Source organism: Mesocricetus auratus, unplaced genomic scaffold (assembly GCF_017639785.1).
Source record: "Mesocricetus auratus isolate SY011 unplaced genomic scaffold, BCM_Maur_2.0 Super-Scaffold_100021, whole genome shotgun sequence".
Lineage (NCBI taxonomy): Eukaryota > Metazoa > Chordata > Mammalia > Rodentia > Cricetidae > Mesocricetus > Mesocricetus auratus.
Window position 1 is genome coordinate 35,306,495 of NW_024429202.1, and position 19,446 is coordinate 35,325,940.

A 19,446-nucleotide genomic window follows, 5' to 3' on the forward strand; every position below is an offset into this window, starting at 1 on the left:
TCAAATGAAAATGAAAACACAAGATATAAAAATCCGCAGGCTATATAATAAAAGTAGCTCTAAAAGTTGATAGCTATAAATGCCTATGTTTTAAAAAAAATCAGAGAGAACTTAAATAAATAATGATGCATTCAAGTTCTTAGAAAAATAAGAGAGAGCCAAACCAAAAATCAATAGATGGAAATAAATAATAAAGATCAGGGCAGAAAGTAATGAAATGGAATGAAAAGAATAATAGAAGAGTCAATTTAGGTTTTCCCTTTAAGACAATAGATGAAGTTAACAAACCCTTAACCAAAAGGATGCCAGAGTGGTCCCAAATTAACAAAAACTGGAGATGAAAAGGAAGATATTACAACAGACATTATTAAACTCTGAGGGTCGTTACTACACATCTTGAAAAAAAAAGACTTATGTTTTAATAAATTGGAAAACCTAATAGAAATGGGTACATTTCTACACACATGTGATCTGTGAAAATCAACAAACCTATTACAAACAGTGAGATCAGAGCAGTAATAAAATGTCTCTCATCACCACTGACCTTTCCAAGACTGTTAAAGAAAATTGGTCCTACTATCCTCAATATATATCTCCAATAGAAACAAAAGAGAAGCTGAGATGCCTAATCTTAATTGACATTTTCATAGGGTTTAGACTCTCTGTGAAGCAACCTTTGGGCATACCTATGAGGGAGTTTCTAGACTTAGTTACTTGAGCTGAGAAGTCCCACCCTATGCGTGGGTGGCACAAGTCCATTTCCAGAGTCCTAGAATGAATGGGTAGGGAAAGAGAAGGCAAGTACCTTCACACATCACTCTCTGCAGCTGACTGCAGAGGCAATGGGACCAGCTGCCTCAATTTCCTCTCCACGAGAGACTGTGCCTTCGAACCAGGAGCCAAAATAAATATTCCAGTTGCTTTTGCCAGATACTCGGTCATAGCAATGATACAAGTAAGTATTGAGTAATACCAAACTCATTTTGCAAAACCAGAATTAGCCCAATACCAAAACTGGATAAAGACATGACAAAGAAACAAAAGTATAGGACAATCTCCCTGATGGACATAATGCAGAAATCCTTAATAAATCATCATTTCAATAGACGAAGAGAAAGACCCCTGTTGATGATCAGCATCTCTTAATGATAAAAACCCTAAAAAAATAAAGAAAAACTAGACTAGGATGAATTTGCATCAACGACAACAAAACCCTATCACCAACATTGTACCAAGTGGTAAAAACTTAAAGTATTTTCTGCAAAGTCAGGAATAAGACAAAGATGTTTACTTTCTCCACTCTTATTCAATATAGTCTTTGAAGCTTTAGCTAGAGAATTAAGACAAGAGAAATAAATAGAATGGGAAGGGTATATAAATAGAAAAGGGACCAGCCAAATTGTCTGTATTTACAGATGATATGATCCTATATTGAAGAGACTTTGAAAACTCTGACAGAAACTGATAAAGTTTTCAGCAAAGTATCAGGATATAAAATCAACACACACACACACATACACACATACTCCCCGGTATTTTTTCTATATACCAATAACAAAGAGAGGAATCAGAAATAAAATCTCATTTACAATACCTTAAAAAACACCTAGGAATAAACCTAACCAAGGAGAAAGACCTCAAGGATGAAAACTTTAAAACACAAAGAGACTAAAAAGCCTAGAAGTTGGAATGACCTCCTATGCTCATGGGATGGCAGAATTAATATTATTAAAATAGTTATATTACCAAATAATGCATAGATTCACTACAATACCCATCAATATTCCAATGCCATGGGGCATGATAGATGGCTCAGCAGTTAAGAGTCCATACTTAGCCAGGTGGTGGTGGTGGTACACACCTTTAATCCCAGCACTCTAGAAGCAGAGGCAGCTGGATCTCTGAGTTCAAGGCTAGCCTGGCCTACAAAGCAAATTCCAGGACAGCCAGGGTTACACAGAAAAACTCTGTCTCAGACAAACAAACAAAGAGTCCATACTCCACTTCCAGAAGATCTGAGTTCAGTTCCCAGTACTCACATGGGGCAGTTCCCAACCACCTGTAACTGCTGTTTCAGAAGATCTGAAGCCCACAGCTTCCAAGAACGTATGCATTCACACACACACACACACACACACACACACACACACACACACACACACACACATACACACACACACACTTAAAAACAAATCTTTAAAATTCCAATGGCATTCTTCATAGAGGAAAAATGTAAAATTAATATGGAAACACAATAGACCCTGAATTGCTAAAACTATCCTGGAAAGAACAATTCTGGGGTTATCAGCATATCTGATTCAAATGTAACCACAAAGCCAACGAACAAAAACAGACATGGGGACCAATGGAATAAGACAGAGGACCCTGATGCAAACCCATGCAGCTCCAGTCACCTGAGTTTTGGCAGAGATTCCAAAACATATAGTGGAGACAAGATAGATGGGCCTTTTCATCAAATGTTTCTGGGAAAACTATATCGACATGTATGGAGAATGAAATTCCATGCCCAGGACAAAAATCACTTCAAAACTGAACCAGATCTTACCCTGAGACCCCATGTTCTGAAAATGTTAGAGGAAAACACTACCAGGCACATACGTAGCCACGGACTCCATAGCTCAGGAAATGATATTAATTGTTGGCAAATGGGATCATATCCTATAAAATTAAAAAGGTTCTGCACCACAGAGGGGACAACCAACCGAGGGAAGAGACTGGCTACAGAATGCTAAAAATAACCATCAGTAGTATCTCGCTATCTGACAGAAGATTGAGGTCGAGAATATGTTTTAAGAACTCAGAAAATCCACCAAAAACCAAATAATCAAATTAGTAAGTCAACAAATGAAATGAGCAGACACTTTCTCAAAGGATGAAGACCGAATGACAAATACGCATGAAAGGTGTCCCTTTCTCCTCAGATATCAGAGAAGCGCATGTGAGAACTACTGAGATCCTATTTCACCCCATCACAGTGGCCATCGCTAAGACCCAAGTAACACCAAATGCTGTCAAGGATACAGGAAAAGGAACCTTCATAGGCTACCGGTGCAGCCACCATGGAAAGCTGGATTCTCAGGAAACAGAGAAGGAAAGCAAATGCCTTATAACTCAGCTAAACCACTTTCCATATATGACAAAAGGACGCTAGGCAAACTCACCTCAGAGATACTTGTGTATCTATGTTTATTGCAAGATTTGTCGCAATATCCAAGGTATGGAATCAACTGAGGTGTCCAAGAACTGAGAAACAGATAAAGGAAATGTGGTGTAGATGCAGAGTGACCTTTCAGTCAGCCATAAAGAATGAAATTGACAATGAGTGTCACCTTAAGCGAAATGTGACACTCAGAAAGACAAAAGTGTTCTCTCTTATACGTAGATTGTGTGTGTGTGTGTGTGTGTGTGTGTGTGTGTGTGTGTGTGTGTGTGTGTGTGTGAGTTGAAGCAAGGTTATTTGGGATGCAGAAAGGGACTTGTGGGACCAGGAAATTGGGAGGGGAAGGAGAGCATACAAAGGGATTGATATGGCCAAACTATGCGAAATCATCTCTATGAATCCCATTAGTATATACAATGATTGGAAGTGAATAAAACATCTTCAAGCCAAAAAGTAAATAATGCCAAGAAGGTCCTTGCAAAAGAATCAGGAAGCAGCCTGGAGCATCTGCAACTGTGCATGGAGAAAAGGCATGATGCACTGAGGACAGACAGCAACATTAACTTTGCTGCCTGTGAACATTGACTTTCAACACGGAAAGAAATGGATGACTTTCTGCAGTACCAATAATCCAAATGCAAAAAAAAAAAAAAGGAAAGGAAACTGTAACATTTGGAAAAAATTGTAGGAAAATATCTTGATGTCCTCAGAGCAGGAAAAATATTTTTAAATAAAATACATGTGCTCAAAACTATATTTAAAAAAGACTAATTAGTTTGACTCCAGCTGGGTGGAAATATTTAGTTGAAAAGACAATGGAAATAAAGAGAAAAGAGAAGTGGAAAGTCAGGAAAAGATACTTGCAATTCATATAGTCTGTAAAGGATTAAAACCCAGAAGCCAGTAAGCTGTAGAGAGGGGAGAAGGAGAAACGGGCAAGGGGTATAAATAGGCAAAGCACAGAAGAGAAAAGGAAAAGGAAGCCAGTAAAGAAAAAGATGCTTTATTTTGATAGAGGTACTGGCAAAAATTAAGAGAACTGCTGGGGGTAGGGCTGTAATTGACTTGAAGGCTTGGGAAAGCAATCTGGCCTATTTGACAAAAGAGAACACGTGTGTCTCCTCTGCCATGGCTTCTATGGCTTCAACTTAGAGAAACAAGCACACACGTCCTTTGCTGTCATTTGGATCTAAGCAACTCCTGGAGTTTACAGCTTAGTTGCCAGGTAGTATTGGAGGTAGTAGCAGGACCTTTAGGGGGCAGGTCATAGTAGGAGAGAGGATGGCCATGCCCCTAAAGGGGATTCTGGGAACTCTCTCTTCCTTCTGTTCTGTCTCCACCCCCTTTCCTCTCCCTCCTTCCCTCCCTCCCCACCCCTTCCTTGCCACTATAAGGCAAGCAGCTTTACTCCACTGTGCGCTCTCACCATGACACATTCACTGCATCTGACCCCAAGTTTGTGAACCTCTTCCCTTCTTCCAGTCTCCTGGAGACCAGCTTTAGGGACAGCTGTACACCCTTGGATTTCTAATGTGAGCAATGGGGGGGGGGTTCTATGTAACATCATCTTACCCCTAAATTATGCCCCACAGGCTAATAGTTGCCAAATATGAGAAGTCTGTGGGTCCACTCACCCAGATTTTAGTGCACTTGTCAGAATAGCGCAGAGGATGGCAAGGGCCCCTGAGTTCACTAAGCTCCATAAATGCTCTCCTCTGGTAGAGGGTGCAGTGTTGACATGAGACCTATGTATGTTTTCCTATACATGTATAGCATCACTGAACTGTTTGTGGCTAACACACCATGTGATAGCAGTGGCTGCTTTGCTGTACTGTATAGAGAATGACAAGAAAAGAAATGTGTCCATATTTGGGTCAAACAACACATTTCTTTCCTACGGTTTTGGATGGTAGAACTCATGGATGAAGAATCTGTGGATATGAGCCTGCTGTGTTTAGATCTCTATTGTTTATATTTTTGCATCTATTTTAGCATGACATTCCAGCAGCAAGAAAAATACTAATTATTGGGGGAGGAATAACTTTATAATGGAGAAAACAAAGGCAGCAGATTTTTGCTGCACACATTTCGTGGTTTCCCATTGTATTTCTTTTTCTTAGCTGAAACTGGACTGTGCTGTTTGTGGTACCTTTAAAACCTGCTATTTTCCTTAAACTGTTTTTTAAAATTCTTCCCTCATATATTACATCTTGACTGCAGCTCCCCCTCTGTTCTCTCCCCCAGATGCCTCCCCCCCACATACTCTTTACCCCTGATCCACTGCTCCTCCGTTTCCCTTCAGAAAAGGGCAAGCCTCCCAAAGGTATCAACCAAACATGGCTTGTCAAGATGCAGTAAGGCTAGGCACCTCTCCTCTTATCAAGACTGGACAGGGTAAGCCAGTAGGAGGAAAAGGGTCTCAAAAGCAGGCAAAAGAGTCAGAGACAGCCCCCACTCCCACTGTTAGAAGTCCCATAACGTATGTCCACAGGGCCTAGGTCAGACCTGTACTGACTGCCTGAAGGTTGGTTCAGTCTCTGTGAGTCCCCATAAGCCCAGGTTAGTTGATTCTGTGAGTTTTTTTGTTTTATTTTGTTTTTGCTTTGTTTTGTTGTGTTTTGTGGTGTCCTGGACTCATCTGACTCCTATAATCCCTTTTCTCCCTCTTCCACAGCACTCCCTGAGCTCCACCTGTTTGGTTGTGGGTCCCTGTATCTGTTTCCATCAGTTGCTGAATGAAACCTCTCTGATGGCGAAAATGTGTATGTGTGTAGGAGACTATCATTAGGAATCCTTTCATTGACTTTCTTTTTTCAGTTTGTATTTAGTTCTATCCTAGGTCTCTGGGCTACCAGGCAGATTAAGGGATGGGCTTCCTCTAGTGGCAAGGGTCCCAATCTGGACCAGCCATTGGTTGGTCACTCTCACAATTTGTGTACCACCTGACCCCAGCATATCTTACAGGTGTCAGTATCCGGGCATCTGTACTGGCCTGCTCTTGGGGTTCTGACAGGATACGTCCTCAGCTGCAGCCACTAAGAGCATCACCTGTGCATAGTCACTATGTTCCCTTTTTAAAGGGCTCTGCCCACCTCCTCCCCCCTCTTTCTGTATATATGTTCCTCTCTCTCTCTCTCTCTCTCTCTTTCTCTCTCTCTCTCTCACTCCTTCTCTGCCTGTCTCTCTGTCATCACCCCTTCCCCTCTCTTTTCTCTTCTGCTGCTCCTGTCTCCCTCCTTTTCCCCTTCCCCTTCCCCTAATAAAAACCCCTTCAAGTAAGCTCTGTCACATGGCATCTTTCTCTCCCATGCTGCTTTTTAAATTATAACAGCAGGCAGAACAAATTGTAGGTCAGAGATTTTTTACATGGCTTGGTTGGTGTCCCAATCCCTTCGCTGGAAGTCTTGCCTGGTTACAGGAGATGGCTGATTCGGGCCACGCCTTAAAGTTTCCACCACAACATTGGGGACCAAGCTTCCAGTACAGCAACCTTTGAGGGACAAACCACACCAAACTGCAACACTGTGTCGTTCTACTTTCTAGATTTACAGAAACATCTGGATGTGATTCTTCACCGGGGAATAGTTTATTCTGGAAATGGTGTCAAGTAAGACGAGTACCTTTAACTTCCTATCCCACCCACATCAGTTTCTGTCTCCATCTAGAAAGGACTTACTGCGCCTCACTTCGAAATTCAGGGATCTAATGGGATACCTACTCGCACTGATCCAACATTCTTGGATTGAACTGCTATTTTCTGGGATCAACTTCAAAGCCTTCAGTTCATATCTGGTTGGTCTAACTTGTCTTTAGACTTGTCCGTACACTGCTCACTTGAGTTTGTTTTTCCTGTAGACCCCATCACTGGAGCATCCTTGGCTACTAACACCTACATCTTTGCCATGCATCTCCATAGCATACCAAGTTTGTAGGTCATCAGTCAAGGAAGACTTCCCTCCACCTCTGCACCCTGAAAACCACTTGTTCAGACAGAAGATGTTTAATATATATAGACTGGGCCAGTCAGCCAACCCGCTGTTTCTTCATTTGCCATTTATTGGGTGTTCTGTACAAGTCAGGTACAGTAAATCAGACAAATGGAATTATAAGCCTGAACTTCAAGGAATTCAGTCCAGAAGTGAAGACTAGGGAGCCAATGAATAATAACTGTAAGTTGAATAAGTCAGCTTTAGAAGTATTACAGAGGATGTCCTCAGCTCCAAGGAGGAAAATGAAAGAAAATGAAAAAGCCCAACACACACTCTAGTGAGCAGAGGGTCACATCTGTGCCTGCATTCTTTGAGGTAATTGACAGGGCAGCTGCTAGGATTCCCCCCATTGCATATGTGCAGGAGAGAAAATATCCCTGTGCTCTGAACAGTCCCAAGGAATGTTCCAGAAGAACCATAGCACCCTGTATGGTGTGCAGACACTGTTCCTCTCAGTGGGCATCCTAGAAAGACCTGGCAGGTACGGGATAGCCGCACAGCCTTTACAAGCATTGCTAAGTATCCAAGACCCTCTGGGGGGGGGCTCTCTTTTGAGAAGTGCAAAGACTCTCCCATAAGAACAGGGGCATATTGCCACCATCATTCCACCAACTGCCTATGCCTGAAGCCTGTTCCATCCGCTCCTTGACCCATCACCAACTCTCACAAACAATTGCTTCTGCAAGTGCTTCCCTAAGAAGCCTGGAAAGAGGGCGTTGGGAACACGCAGGGGTGAAGTTCAGGAGAAGAGAGATCTGGAAAGTGGCCAGATTCCTGTGTGAGTGGACACTGCTGGCTGCCGAGCCACTTGCCCTGTGACCTGAGGCCTGGGAAAGCTTGCTTCCTTTCTTTCATTTTATTTATGGAGCCATGCAAGCTTCCTCTTTATATAAACATTCTGACAGATGAAGGCTTTCACTTGGCCACGTCTCAAGGCTGGGTGACTTTTCCCTCTGCCTGACTCACTGTCTCTACCCAGGCCCTGCTACTCAGCCTCCATGACCATCAGACTTTCCATGCTCTTCCCATGTTAGCTTATCTGTGTGCTGGGATGTTCTATGCCTGGAACCTTCTGCAGTTTGCTTTGGGGGATATTCATGTTCTGCCACATCCATCTGGCTCTTGATAGCTGGGACATTGTTAGTTACCAATTGTTAGATGGAGACATTTGTCCATCAGGGCTAATGGGTATTTACACTCTGCTTGGATATTGTATAAAATGAGAAGGCTTTGGTTCACTCTGGTGCACAGTTGATTCTGCAACATGTTTGACTGACCAAACTGCTTCTCTTGTGTGTAGATTTTATGAGGGAGGAAGGGAAACAGCACAGGTCAGAGACCAGCATGCAGACCAGTGTTTCTCACGATGCGTCATGACGGGAAGAGACAAAATTCACACAGCAAGGGTGATGAGGCCCTCACTCTGCATGCTAATGAACTCAGCCTGACCTCTCTGGTGTGCTCCCATGAACATCAAGGCATTATATAGACCACCTCTGAGCCTTCCAGAATCGTGAGGACCCATGACATCCAGGCTTTGCTTCCAAGCCACATATCACAGGGCAACCCTGTGATATCGTCTTCTGACAAACGTCCAAGGCAACAAACCAGTGATGTCCATTTTTAATTAGCAAAATGGAATAACAATTAAGCTCTTGGGAGCAGGAATTTGCTAATATCAGTCCAGTCACTGTAAGAGGCTGAAATAAGCCCTGGAGATGGACAGCACCAAAAATAACTTCGGGGTCAGGAAGAGAAGACGCTCCCCACCACAACAGTCTGCCTATCTCAAGCTGCCTCTTCTCTTGCCAAGCATTGGATGAACAGCTTCTTATTCACAGAAACAATTGTTCTGAGTTGGCTTCATTTGTTCGGCTTAAATTTGCTCAGCCCTCTGGACAGGCTGTCGGACAATTTCTAATTATTCGTTCCTGTATCTTTAAGGCCAGTGAGTCCACTCTTCAGAGGAAGCTAGGACCAGGAATGAAGGAGCCTGCTCAAGCATGGGTCACCTGGAATAGTAATTAGAATTGCAATACAATAGCCAGCACAGAGAGAGGAAGGATTTGTGTCCTCAGTGTCCCCGTGTTCTCTTGGCTGGGCTTGGCTATTAAGCCCTTCCCAGGCCCTCAACCTGTTCACCCATCCCCCTCTGTCTCTGTCTTTGTCTCTTGTGTGAGTCTGTCTGTCTCTGTCTCTCTCTGTGTGTCTGTCTGTCTGTCTCTGTCTCTGTCTGTCTGTCTGTCTGTCTGTCTCTGTCTCTCTCTCTCAGCACTTCTTCCAAGTATTGGACAAAAACTGCTGTTTGCCTGGGCAGTGGTGGGGCACACCTTTAATCCCAGCACTCAGGAGGCAGAGGCAGGCAGATCTCTGTAAGATCGAGGCCAACCTGGTCTACAGAGTGAGTTCCGGGACAGGCTCCAAAACTACACAGAGAAACCCTGTCTCAAAAAAACAAAACAAAACAAAAAAACCTAAAACAAACAAACAAAAAGCTGCTGTTTGGAAGCAATCTGGGAGTCAGGAAAAGCTTGAGTCTGAATCCATTAGACTTCCTCACTCTTTCATTTGTGTCTTCCCCAGACAAGGATCCTAGATAAGGAGAAAGACAGAAATTTAAAGTGAAGGTAATGAGAGATGAGAAAAAAATTTTAAAGATGGCAACTGGGAGTTATGTTGAGCACATATGAGACCTGAATGGCTTCCTCCACAGTGATACACTTCCTCCAACAAGACCACACCTCCTAATAGTGCCCCCCCCCACACTTTGGGAGCCATATTCTCTCAAACCACTACCACACCAATGCTTACGTTGAACACTAGACAAACAAACACACAGGACTTGAATAAATCAAAAATTGGTTCCTGAAAGGAGGAGGTTGAGAAAGTCCACCAGGTCTGGCTATGTGGCCAGTGCTTTACAGTGGCCTCTCTGGACCCATGGGCTTCAGATCTGTGGATCCCACCACCCATGGATTGGAAATATTTGAGAAGAGTCTATCTATACTAGATACAACTTCCTTCTACCTTTCTTCATTGTGTCTGTGTTAGGTGCTACAATAATAGAGATAATGGAAAGTGGACAGCCGAGTGTGTATATTCTGTGACATTTGAACACTGTGGATACTGGTGTCCATGGGGGTCTCAGAACCAGTTCTCTAGTGCTTTGTTCAGATGATTGTGAAGGTCATAGACACATACTATGTTTGGGTCTCAAATCCTCCATACACACATACACACACACACACACACACACACACACACACACACACACACACCTCTGTTTGCCTTTCTGCCCATCTGAGCTCTATTCTCCACTGACCTTATTTATAAAAACCATTTCTGGGCCCATACCCTGGTTCCTTAGAAGACAATACATTTCAAAAATGTACAGGCCCCAAACTGTGGCAAATACTCCTAAGAAAAAAGTTAAGCCTTTTGCCTTCACTCATGCTGGGAGGTTCACCTACCCTGTTGCTGCTGCATTCCTTTCTGGTATTAGAACCAATTTTTTCCAGCGTTTCAACATAGACTAAAGAACAGGAACTCTCCAGGGATCCTCCAGGACTCTAGCATCAGTTTGAGATTGCTGGGGCATTCAGCCTTGTTGCCTGAACAACTGGATTCCCAGGATGAGAAAGCCATGGTTGCATCACCCAGACAGCAATCTGCAAGCCCATCTAATAAATTCCTTTTGAATAATAATAAAATAAAGAACAGACATCCTGGCTGGTAAGGCCTCCGAGATACTTCTCCTGCCAGGATACCTGCTTTCTGCAGCGGCCCTGTGTATTCATTTGCTGTGTTTAGACGATGGGGAAGGTGATGCTTATCTGCTCTCCTGAGTGCCTCTCGCACTCCTTTATTCGCTGTGAGACTGTTTTCATCCCTGCTTGCTGGGTAGCAGAGTTCCTGAGAAGCAGGATCAATGGTTCAAGGTAAAAACTATTCGGAGGGTGTGTGGCCCGGTGGCTGCATCCCAGGAGCATTGTGTGTATTTTAGCTTGAGCAACCGACCAGGCTGATGCTCTCAAAGGTCAGTCTACAGGGCTTTCTTTTTTATGTCTTATTTTCATTATGACCCACCACTATCCATAGCCTCACATGGGTGCAGGAACCATGCTCCCATCTGAATTGCTCTTGACCACACGAGCCTTCACTGCAGTAAACTTTTTTCTACCCTTCCGGAGAGTAGGCCCGTATTGATTGTTTCCCTCTGAGCTTAGTTTTAGCTCTTTGCTGTGACATGCCATCCCTTGTTGGAGAGGCTCATGCTATCTTAGTGGTTTGCAACTGCAGCCTCACTTGTAAATCTATCCAAGGTGAGATGGCTTCTTGGAGGAGGGAACATGGCATTTCTTCACTTGATGTTGTGTGCGGTATCAGTAGACACTCAGTTGTGCTTACAGGATAAGTGTTTCTGTGGCCAGAATTCACTCCAGTTTTCCTCCTGCATCCTTATCACTTCAGCTGTGCGCCCAGGTAGCACTTTCCAAAACCATTTCATTCTTTACAAATGAAATACATTAAGACTAAACCGATAAGTGACAAATACAGTGACAAGTGTCCTCTAGGTTCCAGGGTTCATAATGCAAAGGCTGGCCACTCACTGGCTACAGCTTCACTTTTGCAACTGGCCTTGGAGAGCTCAGTCCACCCTGTTGCCAGGAGCCTTCCCAAATGGGCCTGTCCCCTGACCAAGCAGGATTATGAGACAAGGGGAGCTTTCTCAGCAAAGGGCATCTGCTCATCCTGGCTTTTGGAGCCACAGTTCCCAAACGTGACAGGACCTCACACCTGACACCGGGCCCTATGTCTGACACACGCAAAGGCTCCCAACCTCCAACCTTCTCTGCCTGGGCATCACCCCAAGACTCAGACAGCCTGTCTTTTTTAAGTTCATCAAATCTAAAAGCATAACTGACTTCCTGTTCTTCCCTAATCCATAGCCCCACCCACTTCAAAGAGTAGTCCTCTCATCAGTGAGTCCAGCATGACCAAGAAAAGGAAGTCCTTCACATATTTACTGAGACACCAGAAAGCCCAGTAAACACAAGCAAACCAAAGCTAGCTGTAGAATTGGAATTGCCTGTAGTTACAGCTCTTTCTAGAAAACTCCATTCTCTGTTGCTACTGTGAGAGTGATGTGAGCTTCGCATCTTGACACAACACAGGGGTATGGGTTGGGTGTCTGATGAGGAGAGCAATTCCAAGTTGTTAGCTTTTCATTCTGCGCAATGTGCATGTCTCCTAATTTGTTTCATGTTACTGTGACCTTACCTCATGAAAATCACCTCTCAAACGCCCCACCTCTAGACACTGTAGTTGAATATGTTTCCATCCTCCCAGTGCCTCACAATGGGGATTTAATTACAGCAGGTGAAACCCAGGGCACTGTCAAACCACATCTAACTACAGCTCCCAGGAGGACAATGTCACGGGGAATGTATGAGATCCTCCAGAGGGAATGCTAGATTGTGTTCTGCACAGCTTAGGTCCAAAATGTTAGAACCAAATACTGTGTCAGGAGAGGGAGGACTGAAAAGAGCAGCGGCAGTGTTAACATCTTGGCCCTGGGGGGATAACTCAGTGGGTGAAGACACGTCACCAAACCTGACTACCTGAGTTCAGTCCCTGGGACCCACATGACGGAAGGAGAGACCCGACTTCCTCCAGTTGTTCTGTAACACCCACGTGCACGGGCAGCACAAGTGTGTACACACATAAAAGTAAATAGATAAATAGTTTTAAAAGATTGACTTATGAAAGACGCCAGTTGACAAAACAGCCTGGAAAACCTTCCCTGTCTGGGCTACATGCAACAGAGCACACACTCAAAAAGGGTTATGATGCAAAGAGGTCCTGGACACCTGCTGAAGGTCCTGGACACTTGCTGAAGGTCCTGGACACCTGCTGAAGGTCCTGGACACCTGCTGAAGGTCCTGGACACCTGCTGAAGGTCCTGGACACCTGCTGAAGGTCCTGGGTCCACTGTTACTGTGCTCTCTGATTCATTAGCCTTTCAATGGCACTGCCACCCGTATTTTATAGACAAGAAGTCTCAGGCTCATGTGGGTCCCCTGGCATGCATGGATTGCCAGCCCAAGGTTTGGTTTTGTAGAGACTGCCTGTGGTTCCAGAGCCCACAGGACTTTCCAGTTCTCCTCTGTGGCCCAAGTGCCTCAGTGGCTGAGAAGAACGGAGGGGTTCTGAGGTTCGTGACATAGTCCTGAGCAAGTTGACTTGCTTTGGAACCACAGAAAATCCTTTAGGAAGGAAAAAGCAGCAAGCCTAGTTCCCAGGCACCCCCATGTAGCGACTTCCTTCTGCTACTTGGATGTTATTCAAACCCAGGATTATAGGCCACCTCCGCAACTTCCAAATGCAAAAGCATAGAAATGACCCAGGGTTAGAACAAGGGATTTGTTATTTGACCATTAAAAAAAAGTCCTTCTTAATTCAGAATAATGGAAACTCAGGTTTGGAAAGCATTAGAGAGAACATTCTAGACTAATCCTTTTTTCTTTGCTCCTCCTCCAACCCACACAAAAGCACAAATACCTTCCCAGGGATCTTGAACTCCTTCAGTGATGATGGGATCAGCTCTCTCTCGGAAGCGTTGTTTCCCTTTGGTTCGATGGTTGATCCAGCCTATCATGAGGTTTTTTTTTTTTTTTGTTTTTTTGTTTTTTAGCAATTTAGCTAGTAGTAAAACTGATGCCCTCACTTCCACTCCTCCCCTCTCCAGGAAAAGACAATTTTTTAAAATCTCCTGTTGCTGTTGTAACAAAACCACATACATTTGGCTTTAAAACAATCTTATGCCTCAGGTCGGAAGTTGGAAACAGGTGTCAGCTGGCTGAAATTGAGGCATTAGCACAGCCATAGTGGAGGCCTCCTGGAGAATGTTTCCTGACTGTTTCTAGCCTCTGAAGACCAGTTTGTAGTCTTGCTGACACCCCAGGTTCTCACACCACACTCCATCCTAGGACCAGCTCTTGGCCTTGCTCTACAGCGTGGGTCCTCTATCAGAGGGGGCCCTTTCCTTGTCTCTGCTCCCTGTTCTCACACAGAACTTCCTCAGCCCTCCCAACCTGCACCTTCCTGCTGTAAGGCCCCCCAGGTGCCCCAGTGGCCAGGCTCTGCCCCCAGACTGCTCTAACTGCTTGCTTTAAAGTTGTCTCCAGACCCTCAAGATGCAGGAGGCCAAGCTCTGCCCTATAGAGGAAAAAAAAAAAAAAGCTCAAGATCAAGACATAGAATCCCACCAATCCCTGAGCTTGTCCTAAGATCAAGATCAGACCACACAAAATCTCAGCAGTCCCAGGCCACCCTGGAAAGCTTTCTCCCCGACAAAGAAACCCCATATAAGGCCTGCCCATTGCTCAGGTACCTGCTGCTTCTCTCCCAAGCACAGGCAGCCACCCTCTTGTGTGTTTCCCAATAAATCTCTTGTGTGAGGTTTGTTGTGCAGTGTGACTTTGTGACATTCCTTGGGACCTGACTGCCAGGATGCCTTTACCCTTAGAACTGTAATATCTACACTTGTAACCCCAGTTTTGCATACCACATATTTCCTAGAAAAATCCTCAGGATCATTCAGAGTCCCCTTGTAGTGTGCACAGCCCCTCCTTCACATGTCACTAGTCCTACCCAGTGTTCTTTGGGCAGCAAAATGAGCGAGTACTGGAAACATCTTGTTGCCATCAGACACTTACTCAGCAGGTCTGGGTCCACTGAGACTCTGTGTTTCTTTTCTTGATTTAATTTATTTATTGGGATGGAGGTACATGCCTCAGCCCCCACATAAGGTCAGAGGAAAACTTCCTGGAGCCCATTATCCCCTCCTACTGTGTGGGTTCCAGGAACTGAACTCAGGGTGTCAACGACCACCACCTTTGTCAACGGCACCATCTCCCAGGTTCCACTCTGCCTTTTCTAATGAGCTCTTGGGAATGCAGTGCTGAAGTTCAAGGTGCACTATGAATTGTCAGCCTCTGCAAACCAAACGGGCTTAGAGCTCTTCCAGTCATTCATTTCTGTATGACCACGTCTATGGTGGTTAATCCCAATGTGTCATCTTGATTGGATCTGGAATCAGCTATGGAGCACATCTCTGGGTGTCTCCTGGAAGAGTTATCTAATAAGACTGTCCCCTGACACCCACCCCACATGAGCAGTAACTCTGGTGGCAGGCAGCCCTGATGTAAAGATGGACAAGGGGTGCTCCTTGCTGTGAGGCTGCTTCTTGTAGCTGCTCCCATCCTAGCTATTACTGCTATTGCCATCAGTGCTGCCAGTGAAGCCCAACAACTTTGCCCTTCCACTGTGAACTGAAGACCAGGGGCCCTGTGGGAGTCTCCATGACTTCGGTACCCCATCGGGTGAGACATAGTCTGTGGACTGAGCAGCTACCAGGTTCTCAGCCTTTCTTGTGGGCGTCCAGCCATTGCCTGTGTTGCCAATGATGTAAAGAAAATCACCTTTTGTAATGTATGGCCATTTTATTAACTCTGCTCTTCTGAAGAACATCAATTAAGCACTGTTCTACCACGGCAAGAGACTCAATTGACAGAAAGCTGGATTTCCTGAAGTTCTTGATTACTGTTTGTGAATGAATTTCACAGTCCGAAGCATGGTAGCCAAACATTAGACATTTATTTAATAAATGAACAAATGGGCTCCTTAGGATTTTACGAACAGCTGCCTTAAAAATAGTTGAATTAGGGCTAGTCAGATGACTCAGTGGATGAAGGTGACTGACCCACAATCCTAACGACGTAAGGGAGGGGAGAATCAACTCCTTCAGGTTGTTCTGTCACCTGCAAATATCTGCCATGGAATGTGTGCCCACACACCTACACACAATAAGTAAATGAGTAAAATGTAATCAAAAACTAAAAATAAAATAGCCAAGTTACTTTTACCATTGCTTCTCAAACACAAGTGTCTGAGAATACAGTCATGTGTGACAACATAAAACCACACCTGCCATCTCAACAACCACGGCTAGCTCACCTAGCTAACTGCAGGTTATGCTAAGACTCATCATACATTTGCTTGAAAAGCAAGAACAAAACCATTGTCTAATCAGGCTGTCGCTAGTTAGTAAAGAGGAGAGAGACAGTGTGCTTGCTTTCTGGAATCTTCTATCCTCTGCCAGTTTCTCCTTAATGTTCTTAGTAGTCCTGGAAGAAAAATCAGGTGTGGCTCTCCACAGCTGTTGAGGCTTAGCTGTCAAAATTTGAAGCAGTGAATAGCCAGATGTACTTGCATATTTTACACCTGTTTCTATCAGTGGGTATATATATAGTAGTTTTAAACTTCCAAGTGACAAGCATGCTGGTAAGTGTATGCACATTTCCCACAGTGGCATTTGGGAAATGCTACATTTTTGACTCTAAGGGGTGGGATGATGGGATGCTGCCTTTTGGGGAGCTCGGCCTGGTGCCTGACAAAGCACCCTACTGCCAGGAATAAGGACACCACTGAGGTTGTTACTGCTCAGAATGTGCAGCCAGCTCACAAAAAACAACATGGAGACTTAATAGTTATGAAAGCTCAGCCTTAATTTAGGTTTATTTCTAACAAGCTCTTAAGTCTTAAATTAACCCATTTCTATTAATCTGTGTGCTGTCACATGGCTTACGGCTTTTACCTATCTTCCTGTGTGTCCTGCTCCCTATGTGTCTGGCTGGCCACTCTGCCTTTCTTCCTCTTCTAGTCCTTTGTCCCCAGAGATCCACCTAACCTCTTCCTGCCTGTCTGTAAGCGATTCAGCTCTTTATTAAACCAATCACAGTGGCACATCTTCATACAGTGTAAATGAATATTCCACAAAACACCCTTAGCCTATGTAGTGCTTCTGGGGGGTTGTGGAATCTCTAAGAGGTGCAGCCGACTGAGAGACTTTCAGGTCACTGAGGGTGTGCCCTTGAAGGGGCTGGTGGACTCTCAGCCTCTGCTTCTCCTCATTCACTTTCTGGCAATGCCCTCCTCCCTCCACAACATTTTTGCTGAGTCATGCTTCCCGACTTGGTGCACTGCTTCAAAGTGGTGGACCAGCCTTTCATCTCCATGAGTTGGTCACCTCAGATGGCCCGAACGGAAGCTGACTAATAGTTACATTCTCCAAATAGGACACACGTTAGTGCAGACAGTTGGTCCACCTCAGAAGAAACTCTAGCTCACACACAAGCAGAGGATTAGTAAGTGCCAGACAACACTGGGGGACCCTAACCCCATCTGTTTCCTGCCATTGAGAGTCAGCTTCAACCATGACGAAGTCTGACATTGCCAGGCTTCATGTGTTATATATTCTGCGAGCTCTCTGAGGAATCCTGTCAGAGTGATACAACCATCAGCCAGCAGATAGTGGGATCTGTGACTGAAACACAGAATGCCCACCGTGAAGTTTGGGAGTGTCTCAATACGTACATACACAAATAAATAAATAATAAATAAGCAAGCAAGCTCCTCAGACAATGGAGGGATGAAGGTTAAGGGCTGCCACTGGGAAGAAGGTGTTTGTCTTTACCTGACACACTTAGAACAAAGGCAACACCAAAGTAGGGCATCTAAAATGTGGCTTTTCCATACTTGTGAATTCACTAACTCATTAAAATTCTCTTGTAGCCCTCAAATCAATACTACTTCTTCAGGGTTAAGACTAATATGCTTCCAAGGTTATTTGCACATATAGAATGGTGGAAATTTTGAGTTGCACCTTCCAGGCTAAGTAGAATGGACTCTCTCTCTCTCTCTCTCTCTCTCTCTCTCTCTCTCTCTCTCTCTCTCTCTCTCATCTTATTATGTACTATGTAGCTCTGACTGGCCTAGAACTGACTATGTATAACCAGGCTGGCCTTGAATTCATAGAGATCAGTCTGCCTCTGCCTCCCCAGTGCTGAGACTAAAGGTGTGTGTCACCATGTCTTTTACATTCTGTCTTTTTATTGCACCTTTCATGTTGTAGAAAATGTTCCTCTTCACTAAATCATTCCTTCCATTCACTGTTTTGTTGTGGAATATTATTTTAAATGAGGAAGATGTGCTATATTTGTTTATGCTGTGAAATATTACTTTAACTATGTGAAGGTGTGTTGCATTTGTTTCTGCTGCCTTTGTTAATGATGTAAAGACGTGTTATGCTTGTTTGTGTTGTATTTGTTTAACTATGTAAAGTGTTGAAGTTTCACCTCACCTGCCTAAGGCACCTGACTGGTCTGATAAAAAGCTGAATGGACAATAGCTAGGCAGGAGAGGGTTAGGTAAGGTTGGTAGGCAGAGAGAATAAATAGGCGGAGGAATCTAGAGGGGAGAGAAGGAGAGAATGAAGGAGAAAGAGAGGGACATGCCTGGGGCCAGAAGCCAAGCAACTGCCAGCCAGCCATGGAGACCACAGGAAAGTTATATACACAGGAAGGAAGGAGGGAGGGAAGGAGGGAGGGAAGGAGGGAGGGAGAGAGGGAAGGAGGGAGGGAGGGAGGGAGGAAGGAAGGAAGAAAGGAAGGGAAGGAAGGAGAAAGGGAGGGAGAGAGGGAGGGAGGGAGGGAAGGAGGGAGGGAGGGAGGAAGTCCTGAGGCAAAACATAGGTGAAGAAAAACAGGTTAAGTTATAAGAGTTAGCAAAAAACAAACCCAAGCTAAGGGCAAGCATTCAAAATTAATAATAAGTCTCCATGTCATGATTTGGGAGCTGGTTGGTAGCATAAAACAAAAAGCCTGGTACACTGTTTTATGTGACCTCAAAGCATACGGCTGAAGTATTGTCTCTGTATACAAGAAAGGTGCCATGCACCTTACAAAGAAACTATGTGTTAGATAAGCCTTCTGTAGGCATGAATTATGAAATTCTTTGCCATGAATTAAATATTAATGAATCAATGGCATGTACTAAGGTAGGTCACTTTATGGAGAAACATACATAACATGTAGTCATACATTGATCAACTGACAAAATTACGATCAGAATTTCATAGCAACCTTTCCCTCTATTCCCTCAAGGGAGCTTTATTTAGTATTTACTAATACAGTATTGATGGTGGCATTGTAGAATGCAAGTACTATGAATTATGAAAATCAAATTTACGGACGTTTAGATTCTTGGACTTTGGTCTTTTGGTTTTTTTTACATGCCGTTTGTTCAAAATTCTGAAGTATTTCACTCTAAACCAGCCATTTTCACTATTCTTACATGTGTGCGAATTTGTTGCCATTTTATTAAATGCCGTGTCAATATCCCCAATCTTCTCACAGCCATTTACAGAGGGGAAAG